The sequence below is a fragment of the Myotis yumanensis genome, unplaced genomic scaffold (assembly GCF_028538775.1).
Source record: "Myotis yumanensis isolate MYYU_CA2020_CCGP unplaced genomic scaffold, mMyoYum1.0.hap1 SCAF_8, whole genome shotgun sequence".
NCBI lineage: Eukaryota > Metazoa > Chordata > Mammalia > Chiroptera > Vespertilionidae > Myotis > Myotis yumanensis.
In genome coordinates, this window is record NW_027223759.1 from 66,960,383 (window position 1) to 66,984,117 (window position 23,735).

The 23,735-nt window shown below is 37.2% G+C and overlaps 1 long non-coding RNA gene across 1 annotated transcript; it reads right to left on the reverse strand.

Moving 5' to 3' along the window:
* Positions 1–1,252: 1,252 nt before the first annotated feature.
* LOC139015703 (uncharacterized) lies at positions 1,253–23,517 on the reverse strand. The gene is made up of 4 exons (XR_011472484.1): positions 23,446–23,517; positions 18,971–19,091; positions 17,973–18,147; positions 1,253–1,434 (listed from the first exon to the last, which is right to left on the reverse strand). It is a non-coding gene; the product is annotated as an uncharacterized lncRNA (long non-coding RNA).
* Positions 23,518–23,735: the final 218 nt, after the last annotated feature.

Consider the following 23,735-nt stretch of genomic DNA (forward strand, 5'->3'; position numbering starts at 1 on the left):
GTTTTTACAAAGGTCTTGATTAAAAGGCAAAGGTCTGTTGATAAAATTAGTGATCTATGGTTTATATAATACTTTTCAAGAGAAAATAGCCTAATTTATCCTAAATGTATATGATAAAGGGATTCAATGTCCTCCATGTCATTTAAAGAGTAGAATTACATTGGAGAATTTTAGATGAAGAAAGTTTGGGTTCTAATACCTATCGGGTTGGATAAGCCTTTCAGCTTGTTCTTCCCTTGACAAGGGCTCCTCTCATGGCTGCTTCCTGGGAACCCTCCCTTCTTTCAAAGAGGACCTTCCTGACCACTGTTACTCATGAGGTTCCCCCACTAAACTCTCTACAGAATCTTGCTGAAGAACACTTATCACATGTTTATTTATTTGTTTAGCTGGCAACGTAAGGAAGGGTATAGCAATAGAGCTAAGGGCCTGTGTTCTAAAACAATCACTCCTGGTGTAAATCCATGGTCTGCCACTTAGCTGCTTCTCTTTGGCAAGTTACTTGCACTGCCTTCCTTACAAGTAAATTGGGGAAAATAACAATATCCATTTCACAGGCTGGTTATGTAGTGTGCTCTCAATAAATTAGGTGTTAATGTTTGAGTATTATCTTCCTTCATGTTCCAGAGACTAGTTTAATGGCAGGCACACAATTGGTGCTCAATAAATGTGCATTAAAGAAATGAAAGAAGAATATAATGAAAGAGTATTTGAAGATGTTCCCAAGGGTTTCAACAATATGAGATGTTCTTTGAGGTTATTCAATCCCTGCTAGTCAGCAGAATTTCTGAAAGAACTCTTAGAGGGGTTTTTGAAGTCATTCTATAATTGTGTGAGGGATGTAACTAGTGAATCACTAAGGTCTCTTCCATCTGAGAAATCCTGATATTGATCTAAGGTAATACTCTCACCACTTCCCCTCTTCATGTTCTAGTTTCATCAAAGAGAACATAAAGGTTTTGACTAACAAGATCTAGGGTCTACTTTGTTCTAACATTCTATGATTCCACGTGGGAGCCAGTCGAATTTTGTACTCATTTTTTTTTTCTTCTGCAAAACAGTCCTATAGGAGAAGAGTATTTCATTTGGGAACTCAAGTAACTTGGTTCAAATAGCACCTGGAACAGAATTATTCTACATCAGGGGCAGGAAGCCCTGACCACTGGTGACTGCTGCAGTCAGTCACTTGGTGACAGGAACACAAACAATTTCCCATGCCTCCTCTTCCCATACTGTCCTCTCCTTTCCCACCTTTCACAGCAATACAGCAGCTCCAAAGCAGAAGGATTCCTCCCACGCAGCACTGCAGAAATTGGAGCCAGAAAACCCCTCTTTGGTCATGCAAGCCACACCCCTTTCAGAGCAGGACATCCTCTCCAGCTGACATTCCGCCTCCTCTTCTGGCTCCAGAATGTGGCTGTGCGGCAGCGGTCCCTGTATATGGTTTGAATAATAGTTTATAAGCATTTTGGGATCCTTTGAAAATAAAAATTTTATGTAAAGTTATATTGCTATTTTGTTTATTATAAAGTTCTTTTTTTATTTCTCTCTCTTTTTTTTCTTTTTTGTTTTAATCATCCTGGGAATAGTCACAGGAAGATTTCTCAAAGAAGAAATCGTACGAGTGAGCCTTTGACCTGATTTTTCTCAAACCTGAGAGTCAGCCATTCAGAACCTGGCTGATGAATGCCCTGCTGTAAATGTACAATAGAAAAATGAGTTTTATAAACAATTAAAATATTACTTAAAGTTTATGTGTTAATTACTGCTAATATATTTGCTCACATTTCCTCAAGTTGAAACATATATTTATTTATTGTCAATGTAAATTTTGTTTATTTTTAATTATATAACAATGCTTTATTGCCTTTGGATATGAAGCCTTATAAATGTTAATTTGCTAAATGTTCAATATTTTAAAAATCTGTGTGCTTGTTTCATTGGGCTGAAGATACAAATCTAGCTTAACATTACTCCAGGTGACAAGAAAGCCAACTAATTAACACAAATGTCAAGCATCACTAGGGATTCAACCCAAATCCTTGGCTACCATCCAGCCACTCCTCTGGTTGGAGGACAATTTCATAATGTATTTCTTTGTTAGGAAGAGAACATGAGGTGGGAAACAAAGTCCTAGATGACATAGTAAGTAGCACTTTACTAGTCTATGCTACTTATGGCTTTCTTCTCTTAAAGAGTTTAAGGAAGGTACCTAAGATAATATTTCTTTAGTACACATAAACACACAAAGAAAATTAGCAATATTGCACCCATTTTACTGAGACAAAAGCTTGATTGTAGAGAAACAAAGCCGCTGATCATTATTGACCAAATCAGGGGTCAACAGAGTTAGGGAGTGCCAAAATCTGTCTCCTATGTCATAACCCATAACCATATCCCAAAGACCACGTTTTATTAATAGGAACTACAGAGCACTCTATAAAATGTAACATGTTATTAAAACTTTAATAGTAGTAAAGTTCTTAACTAGGATAGTTTGTTTTTCTATCTGAAACTATGTATATTAACAATGACCTTGCTGGTGTTGCTAAGGGGTTGGCCCACTCACTGAGTAGTCTCGACTTTGATTCCCGGTCAAGGTCACATACCTGGGTTGCAGGTTTGATTTCAGCCCTGGTCTGGGCATGTTCAGGAGGCAAATAATCAATATGTCTCTTTCACATCTCTCTTTCTCTCCCTCTCTCTCCCTCCATCTCTCCCTTTCATCCTCCTTTCCTCCCTCTCTTCCACTTTCTCTAAAAATCAATGGAAATTCTCTGGTGAAGACTAACAAAAGAATTGTTGCAAGAGGGGTACTGAACTCAATATATTCTTAAGAAATTGTTATTATTTCTTAAGAAATTGTTATTATTTCTGATAATACAATAAGCTATATATTTATCAGTGAAGTTTCTGAAATTTCACTGATAAATATATAAGAATAATTTCCTGATTTTGCAAAGGCTGTTATTCATGCTGCAAGGTTCCAGATAACCACTGTCTACTCTGACACACAACTAATAAAGCAAATGAACCCAACTGTGGCCCAGAGTTGAGAATAAACCTTAACTTGTAAAACTTTCCAATAAAACAAAGCCCAGAGAGAGAAAGAGACAGATATAGTACACTACTTAGAAATTTCTAATTTCAAGTTTTTAGCACGAGAACAAGTCTTCAAAACAACAAACAGAAAAAAGGGACCCAAGGGATAAAGAGCTATTGCAGAGAACATTGGGAACACAATTTTTGGATTCATTTGGAGGAATGCAGACTGGTTATAAACTAGCAAAAAGTGTTGAAGGTTATATTGAATAAGGGCCAAGTGAACAACTAAATGAAAACAATAGGTTCAGCAGTTTTTACACTGTAATGGTAAATAATGAACCAATGAGGAAAGATGGCAAAATTTCCCTAAAAGGATGCATTTCTCATAGGAATGTAGTCATTGCAAGCAATATAAAAACACCAGCAATTATGCCATACTCACCAAAACATGAATTCTTTGTCTATTTATTTCTCTAACACATCTGTCCATTTAAATATACTAGTAGACACCACCTCATGGTGAGAAACATTATTAATCTAGAATTTTTGTATTTTAGGGACCATCTAGCAGCTAACAGGGAAAGCCAACAAGTCTCATTTCAAGTTCACTTTGAGTGATGAGGACCACAGGAAGGCTGCTTGGGTCACTGCATTGAGAATTTGAAGGCCTCACACTGGCTCAGCAGGAAGAGTCTGTAATCAATTATTGCTGCCTGTCATGGCAAGGGGAGGGGGGAGCCCAGGCCTACCTGCCATTTATTTGATTTTCTCATTCAGTCCAACCCTCTTAACTTACAGTTGGGGAGCTTATATTTAGGAATAAAGAGCTGGAATAATTGGCCTAAGGATAGACAGATATTGGGTTGTTCTTCGACATGCACACAGATAGTTCCTGTCTTTTCTTTCTATCATTGCATTCCAAATGCTGATTATCTGAAATCCTACAGTAGATATAACTAATACACAGTTGTACTTCTATAACAACTATTCTTAGTTCATGCTACCAAAATATTTTAATGTTTCAACATATTCTTAAGTCTTTCAAAATATCTACTTTTAGTCTTTTAATATCTATTTTTCCTGGAAAAATTAGTAAAATTTATTTTCCTTTTCTAGAGCAATACAATGTACTATTCTTCCTCATCTCCATTCTTAGACTTTTTATTCTGTTTACACAGTGTATAAATCTAACCGACTGGATCCCATTCAGTATGATACTAAAACTAGTCTTGAAACGTAGAAGAACCATTAATATACAAGTTCTAAAAGGCATTCCAAGGTGCCCTTGAATAATCTCCAGCCATATTCCCTTGACATTTATAGCAAGAAGTATGAAATATCCATTGATCTATATTTAATACCTTCTATAACCACACCCAACATATTAAGTTTCAGAAACCCAAATAAAATATAACCAAATAGTTGTTGCAATTGTAACTGTATTGTATTTCTAATATCTCTATCGATGTAAAATAACTTCCTACTGATCGGTGTTGTTCTTTCCTTAAATTTCCCTAAGTCACTTAGGTTATCTTTCACCTTGTCCATAGCTGTATTCATTCTAAACTGTTACTTGGGTGCACTTGTAAAGACAAGAAAACAAATGTCTCTACAAAAGGCTGTTGGTGAAGAAACACATAGACACCATGAAGATGGATTATAATGGACGTTCCTCACGCACATGTGGATGCCTCCACCATGTTTTTCAGAACTCTCTATATTAAGTGTTCATTGGGAAATCAATGGCAAGTCTCTATTATGTGGGCTTTCTTCTAAAAAATCCTTTAACACAGACTACCCTTTAAAAAAAAATAGCAGTGGATAAGGTAGTCACCAGGCATATTTTATGACTCTCACTGCTTTCCCTTTCCAGATGCCCATTGAAGAGATATCTTGGCTCAGGTTTACCTATCATAGCAGCATTGGCCCATGGGGACCCATGGAGGTTGTAATGAGGCCCTCCATTAAGCAGTTTCATTATTTCAGAAGGCCTAAGGGAATAGCACCCGCACCAATAATAAGGCTGCTAAAGCTAGAGTGTCGAATTACTTTGCTTTGAGGCAAAATCTTATCAATTTCATATGAAAACTCTTATTACCTCATGCTGATCAGAGTCCCTGATTGGCAAATCTGTATGTGTTTGATTAATACCGTGTAAAATAAAAACAAATGAATTGTTTTGTTTGGACAAAAAAAAAATTCAAAACAGAGTCCCAGACATAGAAGATAATCAGAGAAGACTAATTTCCAGTAAGGGCTTAATGTCAATCTAATACCTTCAATAATGATGGTGATGACAATGCAATAGCTAAGACTTGCATAGCATTTACTAAGCACAGGGCGGTTTTAACTAGTATACATACACTAATTCATTCAATTATCACAGCCACCATATTAAGTAGGTACAATTACTAGCAAGTGAAAAATCAGAGGCAGAGCTGTCAAGTGACATGCACACCATCATACAGCAAGTAAATGCTGAAGCCAGAATGGGAACCCAGGCACTGTGGCCTTGGAATCCATTCTCTCAATTATTTCATTAATTACTCTTGTTAGGGCTCATTTCTAATTATAATAAAGGTAATATAACATAGTAGCCTCCTACCCTGTAAAATTAAGGCTACTGATAGCAGTTTACTCAAGAGTTTGATGAGATTTAATAAATTAATTTTTGTAAGATTCTAGATCCGTACTTAGCATAAGGTAAATGGATTGTCTGACAATATTAATAAATAAGACCTTTTTGAACTACAAAGTTGTTTTCTTCTCCCCTTGAGCTCAAAGTTTTTGTTTTTCTCCCCTGCTCACCTATATTCAATTAGGGTAACAAATTAACTTTTAAAATGACTTTGCTTTTGTCTAACTAGCAATATGTATGGAAATTCAATTGGCCGCCTAAAAGCAAACCATTAACTCATCATCCTGATAAAAGCTCAGCATGAACACGCCCTTTGCATTCAGGGAGTGGAAAGTGAGGAGGATGGAACAAGGCCCATTGAATGGAGGTGCAGGTAACCTGGGACCCAGCGCCGCCAGGAACCCTCGCTGAGTTTTTCTTTCTGTTCTACCTCTTCACAAACACCCCTGGGAGACTGGCAATTTACCACTAAATCTGTGTGCATAGAAACCAACTTTTAAACTCTAACATCCACCATATGACCCATATATTCCTTGGGCTAGCATATCATTGCATAATATTGCTCAGTTTTAATAAAACTCCGTTCTTTGAAGCTCTGTAGTGGAGGAGAGTAATTCCACAGCAGCTTTGAAGTACACTCCCTAAATAAAGTCAGAGAAAAAGCCATTGTTTATTTCACTGCTATTGAAGAGTTAATGAGAGATTTGCACCTGTACAGCTGTTGTGGACTGAAACTAGCTCGTGGAGTGAATGTGTTTTCTGCTTGAGACAGTTGTAAATGCCTTGAGTAAAAACACTGAGGACTGCTAATGGATAGGTTTATTTTAAAGCATGCCATCTGCTATCAATCATAGAGAAGTATAGGAAGCAAGTTTGGCTGGGCTCCCTCCTTGCGAGCCTGATAAAGACAGGGCTCCAGGACTCGGGAACATTGAGTCCTCAGGAGAATAAAACATCAAACCTACTCAGCAGCTCCACTAACAATAATAAAAATGCCTCTGCCTAAAGGTGACATTCTGAATTTACGATTATTTGTGTCTATAAAGTGTATTCTTTGGCTCCTGACTCATTCTGACTGTCTCACTCGGAGAACAATACATTAAGCCTGCCTGGAGTAAATGGAAATCCTCTCCTTTTATTAAACCAGCCGCCAGTACCTGAGACGATCCAATGCCCTGTAGGATCGCAGGAAGATTTTCGGCTCTGTTCTTTTCAGTTTTAGTAAGAAAATTAGAAATGAAATCTATGTTAATGCGCTAAAATGCATAAATAATGTAGGCAAGTGTACGTTTCCTAAAAGACAAAGTGTAATGAAAGGGTGAATCGGAACTAATCCTACCAAATACATGATTTTCATCCTATCATGTGCCCAGTGCAATGCTCGTGGAAAATTACATATCACAGATATGTTACTGTAAAATTTAGCACCGGTTGCTCAGAGCTGTTATAGTCTTTATGCCACATGGACCAAGCATGTTTTCAAGAGGACAAACATTATTTCCTCGGAAATCTTCCAGCTGTGGAATCATAACCAATATTGCTCTCAAAAATGGATCCCAAAGTATTCCTTGAAAAATGTTGAGCCTGGCTTATTAAAAGTGCTGCCTGCTGAAATCCTCAGTGGATGGAATGAGTTGTGGTGGCATTGGAAACCTCCACAGCTTATAATGGTAGCTTCTGCCTCAAATCTGCAGCTTCGCTTAATTCTACTGCTAGCCTGGAAACCGGAGTTGTGAGCATTTGGGGAAAACCCACCTGGCCAGCAAACTCATGAGCCTAATTAAAGTTAATAGAGAAATTAAAAGAGGGAAACATTGGCTCAGTCGTGGTAAGAAACGTGTAAGGCGATAGAAATTCAGGGCAGGAATGCACATTTCTGCATTATGCATTTGTTAGAAGTACCGTTTCCTAAAGACACGAAAGAGAAATCGGCATTATTTCACTTGCTGTGTAGTATGGGTGATATGTCACAGTTCAATACATGATTTTCATGCTGAAGAAAATTAATGTTTTAGGTTAAATAGTAAAAAAGTGAAACTACTGATTCAATCAAGGGTTGCTCTTGCAGTTCTGCTGTGCACTCAGCACTCTGCTAAGTTCTGTAATATCAAGAATATGAGTAAATTAATATTAGTATATTATTACTCACATGTGTAATATTAGTGAAGCCCATGATCCTTACCCATCATGGAGAAAAATGCCTAACATTCGATTGAATTGAATGCAAGAACAATATAATAGTGCCAATCTTAAGAACTAAATTCTTAGAGATAAAAAAGAAATGCTATAGAAAAGGGAGAAAAGCAGACTGCAGTAGCCAGAAAAAAACTGGTTAAGAAGCCTTGCATCATTTCCTTAAAAATGGAAGAGATAAAATGAATAAAGAGAGGCTATAATTCACACTTAAAAGGATATAAGTGATATTTATGTGGTGAAATGTCAGTGTACTTTCAGGTGCAATGTGGGATTAAGTATTGAGTCAAGTTACAAAACATACCTGGAGCAGAAGAAAGGACCAGCAATGCTTTTGTCAAACAATCAAATTTACGTGCTGATCAAGGAGAAAATGTATTGCCCAGCCAGCGTGGCTCAGTGGTTAAGTATCAGCCTCTGAACCAGGAGGTCATGCCTGGTTCAATTCCCAGGCAGGGCACATGCCCGGGTTGCAGGCTCAATCCCCAGTGTGGGGCATGCAGGAGGCAGCCGATCAATTTTTCTCTCTCATCACTGATGTTTCTCTCCCTCTCTCTTCCTCTCTGAAATCAATACAAATATATATATTTTTTAAAAAACAGGAGAAAATGTATTAATATTTGAGTGAAGCTGGCTAGGTTAGAGATAGGGTGTAGCTAGTGAAGGGCTCCTTCCTGGTATAAACAGGCAGCTCGACCTAGTTACAAGCCAATCCGTGACAGGAGAGGAAGAGAACCAAGTGTTACCAGATCCTCCAATATAGCAATCAGAGCTGGACACCCAGCTTTTATGTAATGCCGGGGCTGACCAGCAGCCCCTGAACGATGGATGAACAGATTACTCAGACACAGCTTGACTGAGCAAGAGAGGTCTAAAGGGCTCTCCCAGCTTTAGTAGCCAGGGCAGTCTCGATTGCCTGCCTCGCTAGGCCTTTATTAGAATTTTTATCTTTAGATGCAGTCAGTAGGGTGAGTAATCTTGGAAGGACACATGTGTTTACATTGTCCTCTAGGCAAGGGCTTCCAGGGATTAAGCATAAGGATTGGGAGTCAACCTTGAAATGAAGGTCATTCTTAATCAAGACCTGCCTATTATGGAAAGATTAATAACCTTGTTGCCCAAACAATGGAATCCCACTCCAGCCTGCATAGCCCACTTCCTCATGCCTGTAATCCCTGCTTCCCCATGTAATCCTTGTCCTACCTTATACAAGCAGCTGGTTTAAGGGGGCTGTAGAGCAGATTTTTGTGGATGACCTGCCACTCTCCCATACTGCTGGCAGTATTGGAATAAACACTCATATATGATTCAACTCTATCTCTGCTTTATTGGCTCAAGTAGTGACAGGCAGCACAGACCCATTAATTGTCAGATTACAAAAACAATACAGGGATGGGGCCTGTGCCACTAGGCTCAGACATTAGTGGTCACATCCAAAAGAGAAATACCTGAGGATTAGCACCACAATTTGTTTCTCTAAACCTGAATCATGAAATCTCTATTCTTAGGAAAGCAGTGGTTTATGAATATGGTAAAATAATTAGAATTGCATTTATAAACTAATTTCTAAGAAACTTTAATATTTTCAATAAAAGGATGGGTCATTAAAACACAGTTAATAAGTATTATTCAGAACTCATTACCTTAAATATTTCCTAGTTAAAAAGTACAAATTCTCACTGACCGGCTTATAAGGTTGTAACACCAGGTAGATATTATGTGAAGTGTTCACAGTTAATATTTGCAAGATAAGATCCACATACTGGGATAGGGAAGAGTTTAAACCAAAATAAACTTACTCTTGTAAGTGCTTCAGAAAATTTTATTTTATCAAACTATTTAAGAAAAGACCTATGCAAATTATTTAAATAATGCTGCTGATTCTAACTAATAATTCTAACTAATGACTAATAATTCTATACCACCAGGAAAGTGTTTTTGAAAACATCATGCATTTATTAACTTGGTCAAGTTTTTACTGAATTCTTTCACGGTTTTATATGTGGTGCAGAAGAAGAATGCCTAACTAAAGTTACTTTGTGTTACTGGATTGAAAGTCATTTATTTTTATTTATTTTCCTTTCATTTTTTATCAGACAGTCTCAAATTCAAAACCACCTATCTTAAAAGTCAGATGCATAAATTGCAACAGGTTCAAAGAGAGAAGCTCTTGCTGCATACCCACATTTATCAGACATGGTTAACATATAAGGCTTCTGTTAACATTGTGACAACCCTTTTGAATTTAGAATGTCAAACCACCCCCCATATCAAGAAACAGGTGACCGACCATTTGGGAGGCAAATATGCCAACCAAATAATCCAGACTTTAATCAAAATTGACTTACATGTAAACAAAGAGAGAGCAGCATTAACAATAAAATTCAATCTGTTGCATATTGTAATGAGCTTAGGATCTGTTCTGGCTTTCTTATAAAGGAACAATAACCTTGATAAAAGAGATAGCACCTATCTGCTTCTTGTTTCTCCCCTGGAAAGGTAGAGAGAATTAGGCAGTCTCTCAGAACTCTGCCCTGTCTGGAATGTCATTATCTTGTTTTACGCTATTTCTGTTCTGTGGTGATTAGACTTATAAAACAAAACCAGTATTTTCTTAAATATACTTTGATATGGATATGTTCATAATTTATAGTATTTATAGATTCAGTAAATATATTTTTATAGCTAATAAAATGCATTTTCCTTCTTACAAAAGAACTTTTATCTATATGTAATTATCTATCTATCCGTCCATCCACCTATCCATCCTTCCTGGAATGCCAAGCTACAGACAAAAATCACTATTACAATTTGGGGACATTTCTTTTTAGTCATTTACACTATGCATACTTATACAAAGTTGTTACTGAACTGTGTTAGTTTTTTATTCTTAATTTTCCTCCACTCTACATTACAGCAAAAACTTTACCCCATATCTTTGGATACTCTTCAAAAACACAACTTCAAAATCTTCCATTAGATGGATATGTCATAGTTGTTAACCACTGTCCAAATGTTAGACATTTAAGTTTGTTTTCACTTTTAAAAATATGTGTATTTTTATTGATTTTTTTTTTTTATAGAGAGAGAAAAAGAGAAACATTTTTGTGAGAGCTGAACATGGATTGGCTCCTGCACACCTCCTACCTGGGATCAAGTCTACAACCTGCCCTGACCAGAATCAAACCAGCAACTTCCTGATGCACAGGACAATGTCTCACCAATATGATTGGCAGCCCATACGAGAGATTTAATGTTGTTTCTTGGGGAGCAACAGGAAAAGAAGTGCCACCTTAATCTCTAATTTTTTAATCAGAGACTTTGAATAATCTTAAAAGCTTCAAACTAGGCACTGTGCCCACTCCCACTCCACACACACACACACACACACACAGCTCCCATGGTCATCCATGTAAGATGAACCTTCTGATGACAGCAAACAGACTCCCACTGACACACACAATCAGGGAAAGGGAGGACTTTTCTGAGACCCTTTGGTTACAAGCCAGCTGTCAAGAGGCCATGAAATGAGAGTGAGTCTTCAGGGGATCCTGCCTGGTTGAGAAAATAGTTTCTAAGATGTAAGAAGTATTACATGGTGTACATGGCTATCTTTCCCTTTATCTACTAGAGAGGGGAAAAAAAAACTGTTGCCAGGAAATGAAGTATTTTCAGAACCCAACAACAACAACTAAAAGAAAAATTTGCTAATTTTGCCAGCTAGCACAAGGAATTCGGCCACCAGTCAAATGCTCTGTGTCCAACTCCAAGCTGGATTCCTTCAAGAAAAATTTCCCTCTTCAGCCACCTAAGTGTCTGTTGAATTAGGCAAGAAGCCAAGCTGGGGTAGAAACAGTCATTCACATGAAATGTCCGTTTCCATTTGGATCTCTGTGGCCCTTTCCCATGTCATGGTGAAAAAATGCTTCCTCCGCTTGGATGTTTTCAGGATGCTTTAGTTTGAGGAGGAAGTCAGATCTGCTATTCAGAAGGCATCCAGAGCAAAGAAGTCACAGCTTTGCACACTTGGAACCAGGCTCTCCAAGCCAGAAAGAATGAAAGAAGAAACAGAGGGAGAGGGAGAGGGAGAGGGAGAGGGAGAGAGAGAGAGAGAGAGAGAGAGAGAGAGAGAATCATTTCTTGCCTATTCCTACCCATGATTTTGATGTTGAAAGAAACCTGTTGTGGTTTAAATGACTCGGTTATTTCTTTTGGGATTTTCCAAAGTTTCCTATAAAAAGAAATCTGTGGGAAATGAATGATTGCATAATCTCTAACATATGCCAGTTTCTCTAAACCTATTATGTTTTTATGTTTTTGGTGTTTTGAATTGGATTGTCTCAACTAGCGAATTGCTATCTTCTATATATGCCTAATAGTTTTAAGTAGCGATGTAGATTGTATAGCCCCTCTCTCTTTTTTAACCTTTGAAGAAAAAGCAGATAGCACAAAAGGGAAGGCCAGGTTGTTTATGCAGCAACATTAGCAGGGCAGGATTATGAAGGGTGAGAAAATAAGGCAATCGTCCAGAGAAATAGTGGGTGGAGAAAAAAAAATAATTCCTTCAATTACCTTTATACCTTAAAGCAGGGGTGGGGAACCTTTTTTCTTCCAAGTGCCATTTGGACATGTATAACATCATTCGTGGACCCTACAAATTTATCAGCTTACAAATCAGCCTGTTCTATTTGGTCAAACATTTAATTAACTCACCCCTAATGCATTGGCAGGGCCAGACCAAGTGATTTTGAGGGCCTTACATAGTTTGTTGGCCAGACGTTCCCCAACCCTGCCCTAAACAATAGCATTTTTAGCCTGACTTAAGAGAGTAAATGTTTCTATAATTTCCTTTGTTAGAGTAGACTTGGCTAGCTAGTAACATTATTTGTGTTTTTTTAGCCATAGTTGCCACAGATTTTGCTTAAAATAATGCAAGTGCCTGGGCTTAGAAAACCAAGTTTAAAATTAAAGAATAGGCGGAGATAAGGCCTAAAGGCCAAGGTGTCACTTATAAAGGCGTTCGTGAAGAAAATCAAATGGCTGCTGTTCACTTTCTGAGGATGAAGACCACAGATGCCTGATCATCGATTTGTTAAATAAGTTATGAATTCCAGGGACTGCTGTTCCTGGCAGCTACACAGCAGAAAGTCCACAGGTTAATTCTTTTCTGGTAGTACCAAAGTTTTTACCAGAAAAAAAGATGCTAAAAGCAAACCCATTCTTTATTTAAACTTTTTGAACTATCACTATCCATTGTGAAAGCTTGAAGAGCCCAGTGAGGTACTGATGGTTTGCCAGAGGAACAAGTCAGTATCCTGTAAACCAAGGCTCTGCGGCAGGCATTCAGCGAGAGTGGGGACCAGTGGTGCTAAGAATCACTTGGGAAACTATACACTTGGTCTATTCAACACCAAATATATCAGACCATGGGCATGAAACCAAGACATGGTTACTTTTTTAAAAGGTCCTTAGGTGATTCCAATGTGCAGCCAGGGAAGGGATTTTACCAGAAAATAGATGCTAACAGCTTAACTTGCATGTTCTTAAGATATCTATCTTAAACCACACCCTACGTGATTGCAGATGCATTTTTTTGACAGTATTATAGATGTCCCCCATTTCGACCCTCCTTTGTCCCCCTGCCCCTAGTCCCTGCCCCACCCTAGGCGTTCACTGCACTGTCACTGTTCTTAGACATGCATGTAAGCATGTATATTCTTTGGTTTGTACTACTAGATTAGACTATAAAATATTCTATTTTGCTATTGCTGTACTTACAATACTTAAAATGATACCTGCATTATAGTAAGTGTTTGGTTTATATTTACAAATAATAATAAATGAATAAATTATTACAAGGTGACATTTTTTTACAGTGAATGATTATTTTATAAGTGATGACTATATTATGAGAGGAGAGCTTTAGCATAGGGTATTATTGTTCAGAGAAAACTTTATGAAAATGCTCACTCTTTGCCAGGGTCTTGAAGGCAGTATGAAATGTGGCTTATAGGGAAATGTATGTACAGAAATTGAAAAGACTAGTAATGGAAAAGGGGGGCCAAATATATCATAACAGAAGATGATTTGAATCTAGGTGGTGGGCACACAATGCAATATACAGATTACGTATCGTAAAAATGTACACTGGAAACCTATATTTTATTAACCAATACCACCCAATAAATTTAATTTGAAAGATCGGGAAACAAAGTCAAAAAGGAAGAAAAAAAAAGTCTAGTGCTCAGTAGTTTGCAAGACGAGACAACTAAAATTCTGCTTAAGAAGTAGCTAGCACTGCCCTCTGCATTCATGCCAGAATATCTAAATGTAAAAGGTTCTATCCAATTTTAAAGGAATTCTAGAAAATACTGAAAGCTACATGTGTGAGAAAACATAATTTGTGATAAAAAAATTTAAAAAAGGGACAACTGGGAGCCAGCAAATATTTGTAGGTAATTTCAATGACTCAACTTTATTTTATGGGGGTATTTCTAGTAGGGAAAAGCAAAGGAATAACATATATTTATTCCCATCAAAAATTATACACCATATCCTTATTGAAAAAATAAAGATAGTGAGTTAGATCACGGTACAGTTAAAGGGAGTTGTATATTGTTAAGGGTTTCACTATTTTTTGTAGGATAATAATGCTGTGGGGTCAAAATTATCCTTAAAACACTTTTAATGTATCTCAGTAAGAAGAAAACAGCCGTTTTTTCCTGTAGCAATGGAACTATTCTTTTTTTTCTATGCTTGAGCATTTTATATAGTTGGCTCAAGTTTACAAACCATATTGTATATTCCCTCAAAAAAACCTTTAAATGCTAGAATCACTCTCAAAATGATCAAACTAAGACCTTTGTGAAAATTAGGATTCCTATGAGCATTAAAACCATAAGGCATACACCAATGGAGGAGAATGAAGTAAAGGAAGGCCTTTATTATGTATCATGTTTTATCTTTCTCTTTATCTCTCTTATATCTCCCTCCTCTTATTTGTATTATCCTATCTAATAAAGAGGTAATATGCAAATTGACCATCACTCCAACACAAGATGGCTGCCCCCATGTGGACACAAGATGGCTAGCAGGGGAGGGCAGCTGGGAGGGACCAGGCCTGCAGGGGAGGGCAGTTGGGAGGGACCAGGCCTGTAAGGGAGGGCAGTTAGGGGTGACCAGGCCCGCAGGGGAGGGCAGTTTGGGACAATCAGGCCAGCAGGGAAGCAGTTAGGCATTGATCACGCTGGCAGGGGAGACGTTAGGGGGTGATCAGGCTGGCAGGCAGAAGTGGTTAGGGGCAATCAGGCAGGCAGGTAGGTGAGCAGTTGGGAGCCAGCAGTCCTGGACTGTGAGAGGGATGTCCGACTGCACATTTAGGCCCGATCCAACCGGGATCGTGCCTAAACAGGCAGTTGGACATCCCTTGAGGGGTCCCAGATTGGAGAGGGTGCTGGCTGGGCTGAGGGACACACAACCCCCCCCCTCCCCCCACCTCTCTGTGCACAAATTTCATCACCAGGCCTCTAGTACAAAGAATATAATGCAATTAACCATCAATGAAATTCATCTCTGATGAAATGCAACTTTACTCATTTGACCATTAATAAGCTGAGAAGCATATTTAATATGGTATGGCACAGGCTTCTGTTCTTTTATTTTGCACAAAGTTTTTTTTTAATTACTTAAATTAAGAAACACGGAAGGAAGTTTATTCATTTTTTATGCTAATGTAAAGCTTGAGGGATAGCTAATTTTTGGAATATAGAGTCAATATACAAACACATTTTGACAATCTAAAATTACAAAGGAAGATAACATTTAAGAGCAAATATGTTTATGGATTTAGGTTCCAAATATTAATCAGTTAAGTTCAATGTAGCAAATACTTAAATTTATATGAAAACAACCACCTGTTGAATATGAGCCAAAAATCAAGAGCTATGGTGCTGAGGAATCTGTTAAAATAACAATTTATAGCAACTACACAGTAGGGAAGTGTGTTTAGATTTTATTTTTTAACTAGAGGCCTGATGCACAAAATTCGTGCAAGAGTAGGCCTTCGCAGCCCCGGCTGCCTTGCGGCTGCCTGGAACAGTCTTCCCAAAGTTACCCACTTGCCTTGCTCTCTCTCTTCAGTCAGGTCTCTGCTCAAATGACACCTCCTCAAAAAGGGATTCCTTAAACACTTTTAAAAATTACATCCCCTCCCTCTTTATCCTCTTGCTCTACTTTTCTTCAGAGAAAAACCAGGTGCATTAACCATTTGTCTGCTTGTTTATCATCTTCCCATTCCCTTTTAAATGCAAACATCATAGAGATAAACATTTTGTTTCTTTGTTTCCCTCCCCACTGTCTAGAAAAATTCTTGAATAGACCTCAATAGAAACTCAATGGGTATTTATGGAATTAAAATATAAATTAACAAATGATTTCTATTGTTAGAAAGCTGCATCCCTCTTATATATTGTCATTTCTCTGTTCACATTCTCTCTTTCACAGTTTTTCAAAAGAACTCCATACTGGATTATCCACAACTAGGTCTTATCTGAAATGTACCTTTCCAGAGATTGTGGCTTAAGCCATCCTCGGCACAACTCTATACATAGTCCTTGGTTCAGGCAAGGACATTCCCTCACATTCCCAGCTGAAATGCCATCTTTCTTCTCCTTCATTATTGGTCCAGCCACCCAAGAGATACTTGCTCTGGGATCTTGCCTGCTATTTCCTCTCAGAACTGCTAAGTGCCTAACCTGTTTTTAAAATTTTTTTTAAGACTGTTTTTTTTTTTTAATATATTTTTATTGATTTTTTACAGTGAGGAAGGGAGAGAGATAGAGAGTTAGAAACATCGATGAGAGAGAAACATCGATCAGCTGCCTCCTGCACATCTCCTACTGGGGATATGCCCGCAACCAAGGTACATGCCCTTGACCGGAATCAAACCTGGGACCCTTCAGTCCGCAGGCCGGCGCTCTATCCACTGAGCCAAACCGGTTTCGGCCCTGTTTTTAAATAAAATTTGAAGTCAAAACTGTTGGTATTAAGGAAAAAGTACAGCTGAATGTAAAGAGATACATGATATTATTTTCCCAAGTAGTAACCTCTCCCTCTCCCCGCCTCCCCCGCCTCTCTCATCTCTATCTCCCCACCAGATAGAATAGAGTTGTCCAATAAGAACATAATGCAAGCCACCGAGGTCATTTTACATTTTCTGGTAGCCATTTTTAAAAATTAAAAAGAAACAGGGAAGTGGATTGTGATAATATATTTTATTTAATTCAGTATAAATCTGAACATCACGAGGCCAACATGTAATCAATATGATGATACAAGTTCTTATATGAACTACGTGTGCATTGTGACAGTCTGGACATGTCATGAATCTTTCAGAGCGTTAAATTAAAGCAGTGGTCATTCCATTTAGAATGTTAAAAAGCTGTGCTTCTTAAACTGAGGATGGAGAGTGAGAGAATGAGGGGGTAGGACTTGAAATCATCTCAAAAACCTTTTGAAATGTTCACGTAGGAAGCAAAGGCATGTGTCGATTGAAAACAATGCCCCAGACCATTTAGAAGTCACCCATTCCTTCTCTCCATTTGAGAACCAGAGTGGAAAAGAATTCTTCCAATGGGAATGGATAATTAATGGAGACTCTCCCACTAATAACACCCGAAAATTACGTGATGTAGAGGCCTGGCATCCTCCCAGCAATCTTCTAAATCATCCCACCTCGTGCTGCACTCATTTTTTTCAAATAGAGGGGAAAGGCTACATCCTTAATGTCCATTTTAGCTAAATACATCTCTTTTGGCTTAATGTGTAAAACACGTCTAGATTAATCATCAAAGGCTGCTCACTACGAAACGAAGCACCGCTACCTTCCTGTCCCAAGCTCTCTCTTTGCTGGCCTTCCTCTAGCAAGGATTTTTCACAGGATAACACCTGGTCTCCGTGTCCTTTTGACTCAGCCTTCTAACCTCTTTGGGTTGAAGTAGATGAGGTGGCATATTAGAACAAAAAGTTATTGAGAGAGCCAAAATTAAATATCAAAGAGTAGCCACACCACTGCGGGACAATTCTGATTTATACTTACTTTCCTGCACCGTTTTATATCCCTTGGTAGGGGCTGTCAGGTGTGGGGAAGTATTCCAGTCAGTTGACCAATGGTCTGTGAATTCATGTATTGGCATTACCTTCATTCTGCTGTGTGACTTGATCTCTAGGATTTACATTGTAACAGTCAGTCATCTAGACATTTCAAAGTTGTTCTGGAAAGACACAAAAAAAATATGTAAATACATGTTTTCAAAAATGCTTTGGAAAAAAAAGAATTTAAAAATAACCAAAAGGTTTTGTTTGTCATTGTCAGATGCTTTCTCTCTCATTTTCAGATGACAAGCACAGTGACAGATACTCAATGTTCCTGAAAGTTTTGTGTGTGTGTGTGTGTGTTTTTCTTTTAAATATGCAAACTCCTCAGTTAGAGATTAAGGAGTTTAGACGCACACAACAGCCTGTATAGCTTTAAATGCCTTAATTATTTTAAATACAAATTTAAAATTCAGACACCTAGTGTTACTTAAATGCACCCAGGTTTTTGAGGTTTAATAATAACATCTGTTTTGGTTTTTCAACCACAAAAGTGCGTTTAATCTGTTCTTCCTTTAGTTGAACTTTTCACATCTGCTTCGGCTCGGTTCCCATAAGCTAAAGACCAGATCTTTTCCAAAAGTAGGAAGTCTACCTGTACCACTGTTGTTCCAGCTCAAAAGATCTGTTTTTAATACCAGCTGAATATTTCAAAAGAATAACAAAAATAAACTCCTTACCCATAATGCACTTCTTATGCTTTTTGGCGTACATGTCATCATGTGGTCATTTTATGGATGCAATGTTGGGCAGAAATTTTAAATTAAAAATGTGCATTGTCAGATCAAACACACCAAGAAGTTCCCCACTCCACCTCACCCCCCCAAAATTTTTAATCATGGGAAAAAATAGTGTACTTTATTAAGTTTATTGTTTGTGAGAAAGTTACACCAAGGATGGACAGTGGCTTAAAAATCCCAGTGGTTTGTTTTGGACACATACCTAATGCTTATCTGAAGCCCATGGGTCTTGAAAACTAGGCCGGAAAATGTTGCAAGGACCACATTACTTCACAGATTTTCCACAATTGTTTGCTGCCGCTAGACTTTGGCTCTACTTCTGCCTTTAAAAAAAATAATAATAATTCTGAGAGACATACCTAAAATCTGAGACTCTGAAACCAAATCCTTTGAAGTGTCCTTGAGAAACAACCAAGGGGCGGAGAAAGAGAAAATTTCTTCACTTATGAATTTGGTTGAGAAAGTTATTGAATAAATGAGAGCCTGGGTGAGATATGTGTTAATTGTTTTTCTCAAGTGTAAGGATTAACTCTCTTTATGAGCATTTACATGAGACTGAACAAAGCTGAATATTCAATCTTTATTTAGACAAGATTTAATTGATAACAAGCTAGTCTAATTATTTTATTTTAGAAATTTATTTTGAATATGTGAGATGCACATAATTATATATTTTTCCTGACACATGATTACATATGTAATTACATTTGCTCCTGTTTCCAGGACAGAGTAACACAGCACACTGCAATTAGTAGGTGTTCAACCCATGTTTGGTGAATGAGGCCTAATGAGGCAATATAATGGGGAGAGCCTGGTACAGTACCTTTGTCTATGCAAACAAGATGATTCTGTGATTTGAATAATTTCCCAATGCCTAGTGTAAATAGGGGCTGTCAGTGGGGATGATTCAACTTAATCAAAAATATTTATTGGTTGCATAGTATGTGCAAGTCACTATGATAGCTACAAGGATACAGATGAAGATGAATAGGAGCTAAACAAGGTTAAAGTATAAGATAAGCATGCAAGGGATCTAAAATTCTTTAAAAAATAACAATGCATTGCTATGGTGGAGCTAGCATTTGAGACAGGCTTTATGGGGGGAAATTATCAACATTTTAGGCATTTTAATAGGAGATGGGCAAGAAATTAAAGGAAAGAAGAGAATTAACCTGGTCAGAGAGCAAAAGATTTCAGGTGTTCCCAGCTTGCGTGGCTCTGTGGTTGAGCATCAACCTATGAACCAGGAGGTTATAGTTCCATTTCCGTCAGGGCACATGCCGGGGTTGTGTGCTCGATCCCCAGTAAGGGGCACACAAGAGTCAGTTGATCAATGATTCTCTCTCATCATTGATGTTCTATCTCTCCCTTCCTCTTTGAAATCAATAAAAACATATTTTTTTTTAAAAAAAGATTTCAGGTCTAGAAAACTATTAGGAAAAGTAAAAAATGACAAGCAGCCTAGTTTGTCTGTAACACCGGCTTCTAGAGAGAGGATGAGAAGAGGATAAAGATAGAAAAGTCGCTCGGTGTGTGCTGTGGAACGCTTTAAATGCCATGTCAAAGAACTGGTCCGTAATTTAGTAGGAAATGAGAAACTAAATCTTCAAATCTGGTTTTCTTAATGTGGTATTCAAATAATTACAAAATTTCAATAATTTTGTCAGCATAGAATGAAACAAAGAATTAGCATTTTTTTCTCAAGCTGGTCAAATACATTTGGCATAGTTTTCAAATTCACTTTTTGTTTAAAAGGGAATTCATGAGTATATCAGTGTGTTTTGCGGGTCGGGGTTGTCTGTCAAATTTGCTGATTTTTAGGTTAGTTACTGGGCTTGGAGATAAAGCAGAGAAACCTCTTTTGACATTCATGAAGCAAAAATACACATTTGTAGGCAGAAAGAATGAAATTCTAAAAAATTTGAGTAGAAAAATTTTGCTTGGAACTTCTTGTATCCAAATACTAAAAATTAAGTGCTTATCATGATCTATTAGACTATTGGCAATTATAAAAAGTAAGCCCCATATATGAACTATTAGTCAAACAACAGTAAATAAGATATTTTTAAAATACAAGAATGAAAGAAATTTTTTCTTTTAATTTTGTTGAGAGAACCAAAAAAGCAACTACATAAATCCTAATTGAGAAAACCCTCATGATGAAATATCTCTAGCTTCAAACAGGAGTGATGACATGTTGAAAAGTGTATATCTTTGCTTTGACTTTTTCCTCATTATATATAGAAAGGTATATAGAGGATGTGGGTCATACCTCACTAATTAACTCATTTATTGACCTTTCACTAAGACTTGACTATGGGGATGAAGTCTAGAATGCAAAGGTGAAAAAGATTCAATAGGTCCCAAATATTCCAAGCCAAATTTCTATCCCCATTTTCTCCACCCCCAACCTGGTTCATTTCCGATGCTTTCTCCTATCTACTGAGTAATTCAAAGCACCACTCATGATCCCCCTCCTGTGCTCCTCCCCCATAACCAAACCAGCATAATGTCTTAAAACTTTACTCAATCCAAAACCTATCACCATTTCTGCCCCCCCCCCCCCCGCCCCCAATTCAAGTCATCAGCCTGCCACCTGTATGACTGCAATAGTATGCTATCTGATCTACTTTCCCTTGTGCGGTTCATTCTTCACGCAGCAGGCAGATTGATATGACCTTGACACCAACCCCTATCCCAGTCTCTATCCCTTTCCATTGCTCTTGGGATTTTACTCACTGTTGTGCCTCTAACACTTATGTATGAATGGAGTTGAATTCAATTTAATCAAAGATGTGGTCACTATACTTCAATGAGAAGAAAGGCAGGTAAACAATGGGAATAATGATGTATCTGGAAACACTAAAAGACGGGTAATTTTGTTCTTGCTCTCAGAGGTAACAAAGTTTCACAAGAAAAATAGAGCATTCTCTTCCACAGGGCAACATCATCTTAGCTTCTTCATAGGATTTCCACGATTATTCATTGGTTTGGTATTTTGGAGTTGGTGGACTTGATTCAGAACATGGGAAACAAAACTTGTTAGACGTCAAAAGCAAGTTTTGAGAACTTATTTCTTTAAAAAGGGATTTGCCAAATATTTTTATAGCCTTTCTTAAAATTCCTCCTCATTTTGTTGGTCACAGTACTTCCCGAGATACTATGTTATTACCCAGATTTTAGGTAGGGCTCCTATTATGGAGGCTACCCAGACACAATTCTTTACTTATTTTTAGAATTCTACAATGCGATTTTCCTTCTTATAAAGAATTAAAACCACATCATGACAGAACAATCTGTAAGAATCATAATGCTTTTTACAAGTAGAAAATGGATTAGAAAGCACTTTATGCCTTGGTAAAGGAATCCCCCTGTTTCTCAGAAGCACTTTTTAGCATCTTATTAGTGGCATCTGATCTGACTGACATATTGACCAGTAATTTGAACAGAAGATGGATCGATTCCATGTAGATCACAAAGGGAATATAAATTTGTGACTGTAAATTCAAGAGGGACAACTTTCAAAGAATTTTGTTAGAACAACACCTCTTATTCAACTCTAAAAGTTGTTATAGATTCTTCCGCTGACTCTTTAATAAATCAGTGTCCAAAACAATACCCAGTACTAAAGTGAAAATTAATTAAAATAACCACTTTCTATACATAGCACTAAGAAATACTGTATTAGTAGCCAAAATATACTGGGTAGTGCTTTGTTGTTGTTTAGTTTGCATTTTTGTTTTTTCTCATTTTGCTACTTTGCACTACAAACATATTAATGCTAATAGGTTTTTGGTGTCATATTCTCATTCATTAACAGCTCCTGAAGTTGAAGATGATGCAGTTATCACATATTTTACTAAAATTCCTTAGATAAAAAGCCAAAAAAGCCTGAATGTAACACAATAGTAAACGTGTCACCATTTCAACCTTAAGTGAAGCTGTGAACTGTGAGTCATCCAAGCATGTACAAAACACACTGAAATATTTTCTTTGCAACTATACTATTAGAGAGTCTCCCAGTATTTAGATCAGTACAAATATCAATTACTGACTTACATCATTTGTTTTCATTGTTTGAAAAACAAGCAAGAAATTAATTTCAAATATATTAAGGAAAATATATATGTGTATATGTATGTAAAAGGTTTTTTAAAATACTTATTCCATCCAAGAAAAATTACAATTCAGATCTTGGGTGTTGCATAAATACTTTGAAAGATCCAACTTGATTTTCTAGAAGTGTAACCACATAAAATGTCATTTCTTTATGGTACTCATGGATTTATCACCTAAACATATAAGTTCATGCATTTCCAGTATATTGATTTTTATTTTGCAAATGTTTCAGCAGCTTTTACTATCACTGGAGTAGTGGCAACATGTTCTACTTAAGATCAAACAATCTCCCGAAATCTGGCAAGATTTAACAGAAATTTAAAACAATACTTTCCAGAGAAAACGCTAACCATCTGCAACTATTATTAACACTGTTCTTCTTTCTTTTTTCTTCCTATGTTATTTACACTTCCTGTTGCTCTCAAATCTTTCTATTATTAGCAATTAATTGTAAACAAATGGTTGAAGAAGATGTTTGCCTTTATATATTATTTTTTTATAAATCAAACAAATATAGTCTCTTAGTCACATGAATTTGCTGTCCACACACAGATGTACCTGAGCTCTGCTGAGAAAAATCCGTGGCAGACACAGAAATGATTGATTTCAGAAAAGAGAGATATCTTAGATGATACTCTTGGTGTACTTGTACTAATTGGATAGATTTTTCTAAAAAAGAAAATAAGAGTTAAACATGTTAATAAGGGCTACTTTAAATTAATAGTTTAAGTTAGTGTTACTTAAAGTAGAAAAAAAATACTTAGATACATTTGCTTATAAAAAGAAATTGAAAACATCAGAACATACACCAGTGTTTCCTGTTACTTTGTCCTAAGCACATAAGCCCA